We start from the raw sequence: 14,014 nt of genomic DNA, 5'->3' as shown, positions 1-14,014 counted from the left end.
CAATGACAATATTAAACATGAATGTATTCAAGTGAAAAGAATGACTAATCACTTAAAACATAAAAATGTTTCATACTTGGAAACCATATGCAGAAATACAGAAATCAGAATTCAAAACAGTAATATATGGTAATTCAGATGTCAGATAATCAGATTTCAGAAATCGGTATGAAATACCTTAATCTAGAAATTATATCGGAATATACAGTAAATCATACATCAAATACTTGGTATTCAGATGAATCATTTTAAAACAGTAATGTAATACTGTCAGGAAACACACCTGTAACAGTCTGAGAAATCAGATAGGAAAGCCTACTACTGGGTTTGTCGATCACGCTCTGCTGCAGCGCTAGATCCTACGAATTGGAAAAATCCATATTGGAATCTTAATATAAATAATCTTAATCTTTATTTAAATAATATACGGAAACCTAAGGGTAATTCTTGTAGTACGCGATTCGGGCTGATCTGACGAACGAACAACTCCGGACCTAACTGATCCTCGCTCAGGTGAAACACAAGTACCTTCATAAAATATTTTATTGAATGAATTTCTTAACCAAATCTCAAATAAATAATTAAAATATTAAAATACTAAGCCCTTTTTGGATTTACGTGCTCGATTTGGGAATTTCGAGTCATAATTTGGCAAAACGAACTTCGGAATCAGATTCAGGACGTCGAAAAACATAAAGTATGACCTTCTGGATATTTAAACTATTGGTCAAAGTCAAAGGGTTTGACTGACAATTTGGAGACTTTCGGGTTCGAATTTGGTGAAACGAACCCTAAAAACAAATTCAATACGTCAAAAAATGTCAGGATATGTATACTAGAAAAAGATTAACGGTCGTTTAATGGCCAGTCAAAGTTCTGGTCAAAAGAAGTCAACGGTCAACAGGTCGGTCGGGTCGGACCGGTTCGGACCGATCAACCCGGTTCAGACCGGTCAAACCGGTTTCAAGCACTGGCCGAGCCTTCCCCACGCACAATGGCGGTGCGTGGGGGCGCGTGGGACCTCCTCCGGTGTCCTATAATTCACGAAAAATTTTCTAAAAATTATTTTAAGCGATTTCGAGATACTTACAAAGCTCGGTTCAAATTTTTGAACGGTGGAGAGCTCGATTTCAACAAATCGGAAACTTTGACCGCTTCACCTCCCCACACGTCGCCGTCTACGGAGACCAAGGATGACACCGGTAGACTCGGAACGACACAAGGAACACGATGGTGCGGGAGGTGTTCTAAACGGAGCAACGATCGGCGATGAATTTAAGATTTTCTCGGCGATTGTGCTAAAAAAACGTCGAGACTTTGACTTGAAATTCCCGGCGTTTGGCAGTATTTCACTTCAATTAATTTAAGGGGTTTGTTCCTCGCTCGATGATGAACACGGTGGTGCTTTCAAATCGACGATCAGAGGTTGGACGGCGTCGGAATAGTGGTTGGAAGTTGGGGCTTTGAGGGAGGAAATTTGGTGAAATATTTCATAATGAATTTCACGCTTATAATGCGTGAATGCCGACACTCTAGGGGTAAATTCAGAGTTTGGTCCCTAAATTTCTTTCATCTCTAAAACAAGCTACAAGTTTTAAAAACTTTCAATTTAGTCCCCAAATTTCACCAATTTACTTAATTAACTCGTCCAATTTCAATTAAAATTATTTTTTTTTCAAATTTCTGGGTTGTTACAATTCTCCCCCTCTACAAGAAATTTCATCCTCGAAATTTACCTTATGAAAATTGATGAGGAAACTAAGCCTCCATTGACTCCAAAGTCTCCCAAGTAGCTTCTGAGGGACTATGATTACTCCACTGAACTTTGACCATTGGAATACGCCTATTTCGAAGAACTCGTTCATCCCTCTCTAAAACCTGAACAGGTTCCTCCTCATATGACAAATCATGTCTCAGTTCTACCTCATCAACCTGAATGATGTGATCCGGATCTGGACGGTATCGCCTCAACATAGACACATGAAAAACATCATGAATACGACTGAGCTGTGGAGGTAACTCAAGCTGATAAGCAACAGGTCCAACTTTCTTCAAAATACAATACGGCCCAATAAATCGCGGACTCAGTTTACCCTTACGTCCAAATCTCAATACCTTCTTCCAGGGGGATACCTTGAGAAAAACATGATCTCCAACCTCAAAATCCTTACATCGTTTATCTGCGTATGATTTATGCCTATCAAATGCCTCTTTTAAGCGATCACGGATCAATCTGACAGTATCTTCAGTCTCTCGAACCAAGTTTGGACCCAAAGTTTTTCTATCATGCAACTCAGTCCAACATATAGGAGCACGACATCTACGTCCATACAGAGCCTCGTACGGTGCCATGCGAATACTCGCCTGATAACTATTATTGTAAGCAAACTCAGCTAACGACTAGAAATCTTCCCATCTACCACGGAAATCAATCACATAACCTCGTAACATATCCTCCAATACTTGAATAACTCGTTCAGACTGTCCATCAGTCTGAGGATGAAAAGCTGTACTAAAATTCAAACGAGTACCCAGAGCCTCGTGCAAAGCTTTCCAGAACCTGGAAGTGAACCTCGGATCTCGGTCAGATATGATAGACAACGGTACACTATGAAGTCTAACGATCTCAGAAATGTACAACTTAGCCAGTTTGTCCAAAGAATAATTAATCCGGATAGGAATAAAGTGCGCTGACTTGGTAAGTCGATCAATAATCACCCAAATAGAATCCTTTTTAGGAGTCAGAGGAAGACCAATAATGAAGTCCATCATAATGCGCTCCCATTTCCACTCAGGAATCTTAATTGATTGTAACAATCCAGATGGATGCTGGTGTTCTACCTTAACCTGCTGACAAGTCAAACACCTCGCCACAAAATCTGAAATATTATTTTTCATACCAGTCCAAGAGTAGCGCTTCTTGAGATTATTGTACATTTTGTCCCCGCCAGGATGTATAGCATAAGGACTACTATGAGCCTCCTGAAGAATAATCCGTCTCAACTCATCATCTTTAGGTACGCAGTAACGACCGTGAAAACACAAAATACCATCCTGATTCACAGTATACTCTGAACCTGTTCCCTGCTTAACTTGTTCAATAATGGGAAGCAATGAGCTATCCAGAAGTTGTTTGGCCTTAATCTCCTCGGCCAAAGTGGGTTTAACCTGCAACTCTGCTAACAGACTATTATCATCAAATAAACTCAAGTTAGCGAATAAGGCTCTGATATATGATAATGTCTTACGGCTCAAGGCGTTTGCCACTACATTAGCTTTTCCTGGATGATATTCTATCTCTAAATCATAGTCCTTTAGAAGTTCCAACCAGCGACACTGTCTCAAATTTAATTCTTTCTGAGTAAGCATATACTTAACACTCTTATGATCAGTATACATATAACACTTTTCTCCGTATAGGTAGTGTCTCCATATCTTTAAAGCAAAAACCACGGCAGCTAACTCCAGATCGTGAATAGGATAGTTACGCTCATGCAACTTTAACTGACGCAAATCATAAGCGACAACTTTCCCATCTTGCATCAAAACACATCCTAATCCAGAGTGAGAAGCATCACTGTAGACAGAAAAATCTTTCCCAGATTCAGGCTGAATCAGCACTGGGGCTTGAGTTAGAACAGTCTTCAATTTCTCAAAGCTAGCTTGTTGGTTCTCAGACCAGACAAATGGAACATCTTTCCTCAATAGTTTCATTAGAGGAGCTGCAATAAGGGAGAACCCCTCAACGAAACGACGGTAGTAACCAGTTAAGCCCAAGAAACTACGGATCTCAGAAACGTTCCTGGGTTGCTTCTAGTTCAGAATAACCTCCACTTTGCTTGAATCCACCCGAATACCATCAGCAGAAATGATATGTCCAAGAAAAGTCACTTCGCTGAGCCAAAACTCACACTTGCTCAACTTAGCGTATAGCTTATTCTCCCTTAGAGTATGTAGAACAATCCTTAAATGCTCCTCATGTTCTGCTTCACTTTTAGAATACACCAGTATGTCATCAATGAACACAACTACAAACTGGTCCAAATAAGGTCGAAACACCCTATGCATCAGATCTATAAAAGCAGCAGGGGCATTTGTTAACCAGAATGACATCACTAAAAACTCATAATGCTCATACCGAGTACGGAAAACAATCTTCGGAATATCTGAGTCTTTCACTTTGAGTTGATAATAACCAGACCTCCAGTCTATTTTTGAAAAGATATAAGCCCCTTGAAATTGGTCAAATAGATCATTGATCCTGGGCAGAGGATATTTGTTTTTAACCGTGAGCTTGTTCAGCTTCCTATAATCAATACAGAGTCTCAATGTCCCATCTTTCTTCTTGACAAAGAGAACTGGGGCTCCCCGCGGTGATACACTGGTTCGGATAAATCCCCTATCCAACAACTCCTGAAGTTGGACTTTCAGTTTCTTAAGCTCCTTTGGGGCCATACGATAAGGAGCCATTGAAACCGGAGTGGAACCGGAATAGACTACAATCTCAAACTCAACTTCTCTATCCGGAGGTAATCCAGGCAACTCATCGGGAAAAACATCGAGAAATTCCTTAACAATCCGGATGCCTTCAATATCATATTGAGAACTCATAGTATCCAATATATAAGCAAGAAACGCCTTAGAACATTTCCTGATCATCTTCTCACCTACCAAAGCAGACACAACATTCGTCAGAAATCCACGACGTTCCCCGATCATTATAATTTTTTGATTATCTGGGGTCTTCAAAACAGCTCTCTTGGTCTCAAAATCAGTATTTACTCGATGTTTGTCCAACCAATCTATGGTGAGAATCAAATCAAACTCTTTCAAAGGTAACTCCATCAGGTCAGCCAGAAAAATTTCCCTATTGATCTCTATAGGACACTCTCTAAAAATACGATCCAACAATATGGACTTGCCTAAGGGACTTTGAACTATCACCGAATACTCAGTATTCTTAACAGGAATATTTATACCCTTAGAAACGGAATGCGATACATAGGAATTGGTAGAACCACTATCAAACAATGCAAAGTAGGGAACTGAATTAATAGTAACAGTACCTGTAGTCACATTAGGCCCATCACGATCTTGTCGAAGTCTGGCAGTATAAACCAATGCAGGCTGTCTGGCCTCAGATCTAACTGAACCCCTACTCTGAGATGCTCGGCCTCTGCTAATCGATCCCGATGATCTCTCATGAGTACGACCACCTACAGGAGTCTGAACAGTACTCTGATTATGAGCGGGAATACGAGCTGGTGTCGGAACTGTAGTAACTGACACTGGACAATCCCTTATAATATGGTCACCAGAACCACATCTAAAACAGGTGCCAAATTATCTCCTGCATTCCCCAAGATGATATTTCCCACAATAATCACATGTCTGCAAAGATTGTAACCCAGAAGATTCACCATGTCTAGAAGGCTGAACAACTAAAGAACCAGATGCAGCAGGACTGACACTCACACCGCCTCTCTGAAAGGAATCACCCCTGCCTCTCTTACTAGGATATGCAGAAGAATCAACAGAACCAGAAGGCCTCCTGAATCGGTTTTGAGCCCGATCAATGTCTCTCTTGCACTCCATACCCAATCGTTCTATTTCTTCAGCAGTCTTGGCTATCTCAACCAAGGCATCAAAATTTTTCTCCGGTGAATAGCAACTCGGCTCTTGATTTCATACATGAGTCCATTCTCGAACCTCAAGCATCTATCTACCTCAGTTTCAACAAGTCCATGGGCATAACGACTCAATCGGATGAACTCCTCCTCGTAATCCATAACAGACATATTACCCTGCTTCAGATCCTGAAACTCCTGGCGTCGCTCCTGCAGATATCTCTCCCCAATATAGCGACTCTGAAAACGTGTCTTGAAAAGATCCCATCTTCACTAGTTTCTAAGAATACTACCAGAAATTGATTGCCACCATCTAAAGCTCTCTTTCTTCAACATAGTTAGGCCCCCTTCAACTTCTGCTTATGTCTGAGATCCATCTCATCCATAATCCTCTCTATGTCCTCCAGCCAATACTTAGCGTCTGTCGGAGGTTCACCAGTAATACCCTCGAATGGAACTACACCAGCAGCGACCAGAGAATTTGAAATCTCAACCGCATTCATATTACTAGGGGCTCTGACAGCTCTCTGAAACATGCAGAATATAGCTCTATTAATGGCGTCTTTGTTCATGTTAGTATCCTCATATCCAGTAACGGGAGGGTCTCTTACAGGAGTAAACTGGTCATCATGAGAAAGGGTCGGATCTACTTGCGGAACGGGAAGATCACGTGGAGACATCGGATCATCGATCGTAACAGAAGGTCGAGCGACTCGTCCTCGACCACGGCCAAGTCCTGTCCTACGACCTCTAGCAGCACTCATCGTTGGATTTATAAGGCTCTACAGAAAGAATTTGAAACATGTGTCAGATTAGCATCAGGGATCTCGAGAAAACTTTAAATCATAAAACAAGGTGACATGTTTTTTTTTCTCTTCAAAATTTCTTAAAAATCCAAAGTTTAAAACCCATATACAGTCCGAGTGTTTAAAAACGAAAGCTCTGATACCACCAAATGTAACCCTCCAGACCCGGTCTGTAAGTTAGACCCAAACCTAAGTGGTCACATATCTCATTCAGAGTTTTTTTTTTATTTTTTATTTCCTTAAAATACATTAAATATAATATAGAACAAAATATTAATAATACAGATATATCCAAAACGATAGCAAATACATGTCACCAAACATAACCGAAAAACATATAGAGATATACGTTCGTACAAAATAAGTAGTTGATCTCCCCTGATGCCAAATTTGCTAGCTTACGATCTGCTATTATCTGAAAAAGGGTAAAAACTACAGAATGAGCTAAAAAGCCCAGTGTGCTCCATACAGTATATAAAAAACATACAGATAAAAACTTTCAATAAAATCGGTTTATGCAACATGTTTTTAAAACATGAACATTATCCCCATCCGTTCACATTATAAATGTGTAGGTTCGCCAGAACTATACACCCAACCGCAGATGCCATTTAGACCCTGAACACAAAGCCGAGGAGTCTACAGATAATCTTCCTTCAACAATACCCCCCAATGACAATATTAAACATGAATGTATTCAAGTGAAAACAATGATTAATCACTTAAAACATAAAAAAGTTTCATACTTGGAAACCATATGCAGAAATACGGAAATCAGAATTCAAAACAGTAATATATGGTAATTTATATGTCAGATAATCAGATTTCAGAAATCGGCATGAAATACCTTAATCCAGAAATTATATCGGAATATATAGTAAATCAGATATCAAATACTTGGTATTCAGATGAATCATTTTAAAATTGTAATGTAATACTGTCAGGAAACACACCTGTAACAGTCTGAGAAATCAGATAGGGAAGCCTACTACTGGGTTTGTCGATCACGCTCTGCTGCAGTGCTAGATCCTACGAATTGGAAAAATTCATATTGGAATCTTAATATAAATAATCTTAATATTTATTTAAATAATATACAGAAACCTACGGGTAATTCTCGTAGTACGCGGTTCGGGCTGATTTGACGAACGAACAACTCCGGACCTAACTGATCCTCGCTCAGGTGAAACACGAGTACCTTCATAAAATATTTTATTGAATCAATTCCTTAACCAAATCTCAAATAAATAATTAAAATATTAAAATAATAAGCCCTCTTTTGGTTCACGTGCTCGATTTGGGAATTTCGGGTCATAATTTGGCAAAACGGACTTCAGAATTAGATTCAGGACGTCGAAAAACATAAAGTATGACCTTCCCGATATTTAAATTCTTGGTCAAAGTCAAAGTCAAAGGGTTTGACTGACAATTTGAAGACTTTCGGGTTCGAATTTGCTGAAACGGACCCCAAAAACGAATTCGGGGCATCAAAAAATGTCAAGATAGATATACTCGGAAAAGATTAACGGTCGTTTAATGGCCAGTCAAAGTTCTGGTCAAATGAAGTCAACGGTCAATGGTCAACGGTCAACGGGTCGGGTCATGTCGGACCGGTCAAACCGGTTGCAAGCACTGGTCGAGCCTTCCTTACGCGTAGTGGCAGCGCATGGGGACACGTAGGACCTCCTCCGGTGTCCTATAATTCACGAAAAATTTTCTTAAAATTATTTTGATCGATTTCGAGATACTTACAAAGCTCGGTTCAAATTTTTGAACGGTGGAGAGCTCGATTTCAACAAATCAGAAACTTTGACCGCTTCACCTCCCCACGCGTCGCCATTTACGGAGACCAAGGATGACACTGGCGGACTCAGAACGGCACAAAGAACACGATGGTGCGGGAGGTGTTGTAAACGGAGCAACGATCGACGATGAATTTAAGATTTTCTCGGCTATTGTGCTAAAAAAACGTCGAGACTTTGACTTGAAATTTCAGGTGTTTGGTAGCGTTTCACTTCAATTAATTTAAAGGGGTTTGTTCCTCACTCGATGATGAACATGATGGTGCTTTCAAATCGACGATCGGAGGTCGGACGGCGTCGGAATAGCGGTTGGAAGTTGGGGCTTTGAGGGTGGAAATTTGGTGAAATTCATTCTGATTTCATAATGAATTTCACGCTTATAATGCGTGAATGCCGACACTTCAGGGGTAAATTCAGGGCTTGGTCCCTGAATTTCCTTCATCTCTAAAACAAGCTACAAGTTTTAAAAACTTTCAATTTAGTCCCTAAATTTCACCAATTTACTTAATTAACTCGTCCAATTTCAATTAAAATTATTATTTGTTTTTTCAAATTTTCGGGTTGTTACATCACTAATGCAAGTAATAACATCCTCAACCTCTCTAATACTACCTCCAAACAATTTATTTATTGTTATGTTGACCCAAATACAATACAAAAAATCAGACCACGTAACTTAAGAACACGAACTATCAAAGTCTTAGCCTTTAAATTAATCATAACCCAATTCAAAAAAAAAAATCAACACATCCTTCAATGTTGCAGCCTACAAGCATGCATAATTCCACCTCAAACTCTACAAGAAAAGGAGCAATCAGCAAACAAATGTTCTCTAATCTCCATGACATCGCCACAAAGCCCACATATCCCATTTATATCAATTCTCATTCGTGCAAGCCTATCCTTGGTAGGCATAACATGCTAAAAAAACCAAATGAGCTAAAAAAACCTTAGCCTTTTTCTCCTTAACACTTTCCCAAATTCAGCCACTATTCACCAAAGTCTAGTTAGTGCCAACTCCAAATTATAACATCCTCAATACCTGGTTAGTGACCAAATTGTAAAATTTTAGAATTTGGTGGTTAAAGTAGAATAGTTAAATAGTTCAATGATTTATTTATAAATATTTCCTAAAAGTTATTAGTAATTATTAAATGAAGTAAAGGATATATTAGTCATTTGACAAGTAAATGATTAATTATGATGATATATATATGCATGTGGGGATAAGGATAAGGGAGAAGATTTCTCCAGAAAATTTTCTTCTTCTTCTTCCTCCTTAGACGTGAGCTATCAAAGGAAAGGTGAGTTTCTTTGTTAGCTGATTATTTGTTGATTTTATGGTTGGGTTTTGATCATTAGATGATAACTAAGCTTAAGGAAAGCTTAAGTTATCTTAAAATCAAAAGATAAAGAAGTTAGAAAATATTAAAGATTTGGAGTTCTTGAGTGAAATCTTGAAATAGAGTTTATAATAAGAATTGAAAGTTGGATTTGACTTGTCATCGACCTAATTAAAAAGTATTAAGTGTTAGAATTGAATTTAGAACATGTTGAAATTTGAGTATGATTCTTGAATTTCATAAAGAGAAGATGTTGAAAACATTTTGATGTTTCGATATAACAAATTAAGTTAAATGAATTTTAAGATTTTACAAAAGATTTTCTAAGTATATTCGATGTAATTATTCGAATATCAAAATATTACTCCAAGTCTTTCAAAGTTCATTTTAATCCTTACTAAAGTGTAAAATTGTGTTTTATACTTAAACTATTTTAAAACAATTTTACAAAGTATTTCGAGCCTTAATCGAGCCAAAAATATTTTCTTTTTAAAGGGTTTCAAGAAAAATCAGATTATCCAGAGGGTATAGATTCCCCCCAGGGGGAACAGATTCCCCCAAGGGGTATCGATTCCCCGGGAACAGATTTCCCCCAGGGGTATCGATTCCCCGGGTACAGATTCCCCCTACATGGTTTGGCTCTGAGAAATAACAGATTACTCGGAGGGAACCGATTCCCCCCTTGAGGGTACTGATTCCCTCACTGTTCATCAGCCCAACGGTCATAATATTTGAATATTATGAAGGGGTATCGATTCCCTATGAAGGGGTACCGATTCCCCCTATTCTGGGCAGCCTATTTTTACAGAAAAATCATTCTCAAACGGCTCCAAAACATCCCAACGGCTAGATATGACTTCAAACACATTCCAAACTATAAATACAAGCTAAGGACACTTGAAGAAGTAATAGAACAACTATCCAAGCAATCAAACACAAGAGAAAAAATTTTCATTCTTATTTCATCTTTCTATTGTATATATTTTATTCTTGTGAGCTCAATCTTGTAAACACCTACCTTAGAGAGGTTTTCTTGTTTACATTTCTTATCATTTTGTAAAGGGGAAAGGTTCTAGCTTAGCTCGTGTAAAAGCTAGGGAAAGGTTCTAGTTTAGCCCGGAAAAACTAGGGAGTTTGTAAGGTTACTCTTTATCCTCAAAAGAAAGAACAAATTAGTGAATTTGTTGGAAAATCCTTGGTGAGGAGCTAAGGTAGTGGACGTAGACTTTGGTTGAGAAAGTCGAACCACTATAAATTGCTGTGCAATTCTCTATTTTTCAATCTCCTTACTCCCTAAACACAAAACCGTTCCGACCCCTATTTGCAAACCGTTCCGATTGTCGATTCGAGCTTCTGAAAATCCTAACAATTGTCATCATAGCCTAACTCGTTAAGAAGGTTTAACCACCTTGAGACGATCCTAGAAGAAGCTCTACCAATTCCCGACGCAACTGACAAAGAAATGACTTTTTTCTCCGGTGCTTATTATCTTGAAGAATATCTTATTATGGATTCACAACCGGTCAACAAGCCACCCTTCTTCAATGGAGCAAATTATGCACATTGGAAGAATAAGATGATGTACTTCATTCAATCATACAATCTAGGAGCTTGATACTCAATCATGGACGGTTACTCCTTTCCACCCGGTAAGTACAACGATTGGAGTAGAGAAGAGCAGAAAAATTTTCAGCTTAATTCTAAGGCTATACATATTCTATTTTGTGCTTTAGGCCCAAATGAATATGGAAGAGTCTCATCTTGTTCCAGTGCCAAAGAGATTTGGGATAAACTCCAAGTCACTCATTAAGGAACCGAAGAAGTGAGGGAATCAAAGAAAAGTCTTCTCAACCATAGCTACGAGAACTTCAAGATGAAACCCGATGAAGACATCAAAGCTATGACAGATAGATTCTCTATGATTGTCAACGGTCTCAATGGATATGGAGAAGTAATCCCAAATGAGAAGCTTGTGAGGAAGATGATTTACTCTCTTCCAAAGGAGTGGCAATCAAAGAAGACGACCATTATCAAAGCAAGAAACCTAAAGTCTCTCACTCTCGACGAGCCAATTGGTTCCCTTCTCACTCATGAGATGATGGTGAAGGAAGATGAAGAAAGGAAAGAGAAGAAAAACAAGAAGAAGAAGAAGAAGAAGAAGAAGAATAAGAAGAAGAATGAGGACGTAGTCATCAATGAAAGCTATCAAGATTCAAGTGATGAGGTGGGTGAAGACGATGATGAACAAAAAGAAGAGATGGTCAAGCTCTTGAAGGAAATCAAGAGATTCATGATTTCCAAGGAAGTGAAACATGAATCAACCAAGAAGAAGAGTCCCCCGGTATGTTTTGATTGTCAAAGAAAGGGGATGTCATGTATGAATGTCCTCTTCTAAAGAAAAAGGGGAAGAAGGCATTTGTTGCATCTTGGAGTGATGAAGATGATTCCAATGATGAAGATGAAGTAGTCAACCTATGCCTCATGACCACTCAAGAAGAATTCGAGGTATCTTCTAACTCAAATGAATTTAATTCTTTTACTTTGATGAGTTACAAGATGCTTATAATAGGTTGTATTTGGGATTTAAGACCATGAATTCCAAATATATGAAATTAATTTTAAAACTCAAAATTGAAAATAAATCGATTTTGAAAGCTAGAGTTGATTTTGAAAATCAAAATGAAATTTTGAAAAATGATTTAGAACTTTTAAAAATCAAAATAAATGATTTAGAAAAGAAAAATTTTGAGTTATAAGTTAAGCTTGAAAGCTTAACAAAAGAAAAAGAATTAATTTCTAAAAACAATCTATTATGTTTAAAAATGGCAAAATGCTCACATTGCCATTATCATGGTCATATGGAACATACTTTTCCTTTGAAGAAAGGAAAACATTTTAAAATTAGGCAAGCATGGGTTCCAAAAGGAACAAGGGGCATTGTAACTAACGTTCAAGGATCCAAAGCAATTTGGATACCAAAATCTACTTAAATGTCTCTTGTAGGTGTGTGGAAGCAATTGTGATGAAAATGATGATATTCAAGATGCTCTAGCCACACATGAAAAAGGAATGGGTAACCTCTAAGCTTAATACTTTCAATTTTGGATTATTTGGTTGCTCATTTGATTTTAAGCATGCATGAGTTTTGGTTTTAAATGATTATGCATCATTGTTTTACCCTCATGTATGTTGAAAAGATGATTATGATGAACATTTTAAAATTGTAATATTTTTTTAGAATTTTTAGTTCATCATAATAAAATTTTGGTCAAAATTTGTTTTAATGCAAATGATATCTCTCTAACAATTGATATCAACTTTTCAAATACTTTGATTTTATAAATCTTTAAAAACAATTGACCTAAATTTAAATGTTTATGCATGTGGTTTAAATAAAAATGATATCCCTCTAATAATTGATATCAAAAATTTTCAAATGCATAACATTTTTAGAAAACTTTATGCATATGATCTTAAATTCAACAATTGGTATTGCATAAAGTATTTTAGTCTTGGATATATTGAATTTCATATGCTACTAACATGTTTTTTATTCTTTGTTGAAATTCAATTTTGTTTAAGTGTCAATATCCTAAAAGAAAAATTTTATTTGGAATGCATTTATTGAGGGGAGATTTGATTTTTTTTTCAAATGATTTTTAAAATGTCAAATTTACTACTTACTCTCCAAAGTTATTTTGAACTTCAAATATTAGAGTCTTTTTGATTTAACAAAAACGGGGAGAAGTGTGAAGGTGTTAAAGTGGAGAAGTGTTAAAGTAAGGGGGAGTAATTTCAAACTTGATTTCAAAATCTTAAAATTACTCAAATGTTTTGTTATATCAAAAAGGAGGAGATTGTTGAAAAATATTTGATGTTTCGATATAACAAATTAAGTTAAATGAATTTTAAGATTTTACAAAAGATTTTCTAAGTATATTCGATGTAATTATTCGAATATCAAAATATTACTCCAAGTCTTTCAAAGTTCATTTTAATCCTTACTAAAGTGTAAAATTGTGTTTTATACTTAAACTATTTTAAAACAATTTTACAAAGTATTTCGAGCCTTAATCGAGCCAAAAATATTTTCTTTTTAAAGGGTTTCAAGAAAAATCAGATTGTCCAGGGGGTACAGATTCCCCCCCAGGGGGAACAGATTCCCCCCAGGGGGTATCGATTCCCCAGGAACAGATTCCCCCCAGGGGTATCGATTCCCCAGGTACAGATTCCCCCTGCATGGTTTGGCTCCGAGAAATAACAGATTACTCGGAGGGAACCGATTCCCCCCGTGAGGGTTCCGACTCCCTCACTGTTCATCAGCCAAACAGTCATAATATTTGAATATTATGAAGGCGTATTGATTCCCTATGAAGGGGTATCGATTCCCCCCATTCTGGGCAGCCTATTTTTACAGAAAAATCATTCCCAAACGG

The sequence above is a fragment of the Hibiscus syriacus genome, unplaced genomic scaffold (assembly GCF_006381635.1).
Source record: "Hibiscus syriacus cultivar Baekdansim isolate YM2019G1 unplaced genomic scaffold, ASM638163v2 tig00109936_pilon, whole genome shotgun sequence".
In the NCBI taxonomy this organism is placed as follows: Eukaryota; Viridiplantae; Streptophyta; class Magnoliopsida; order Malvales; family Malvaceae; genus Hibiscus; species Hibiscus syriacus.
Note: the sequence above shows the minus strand (reverse complement) of the source record.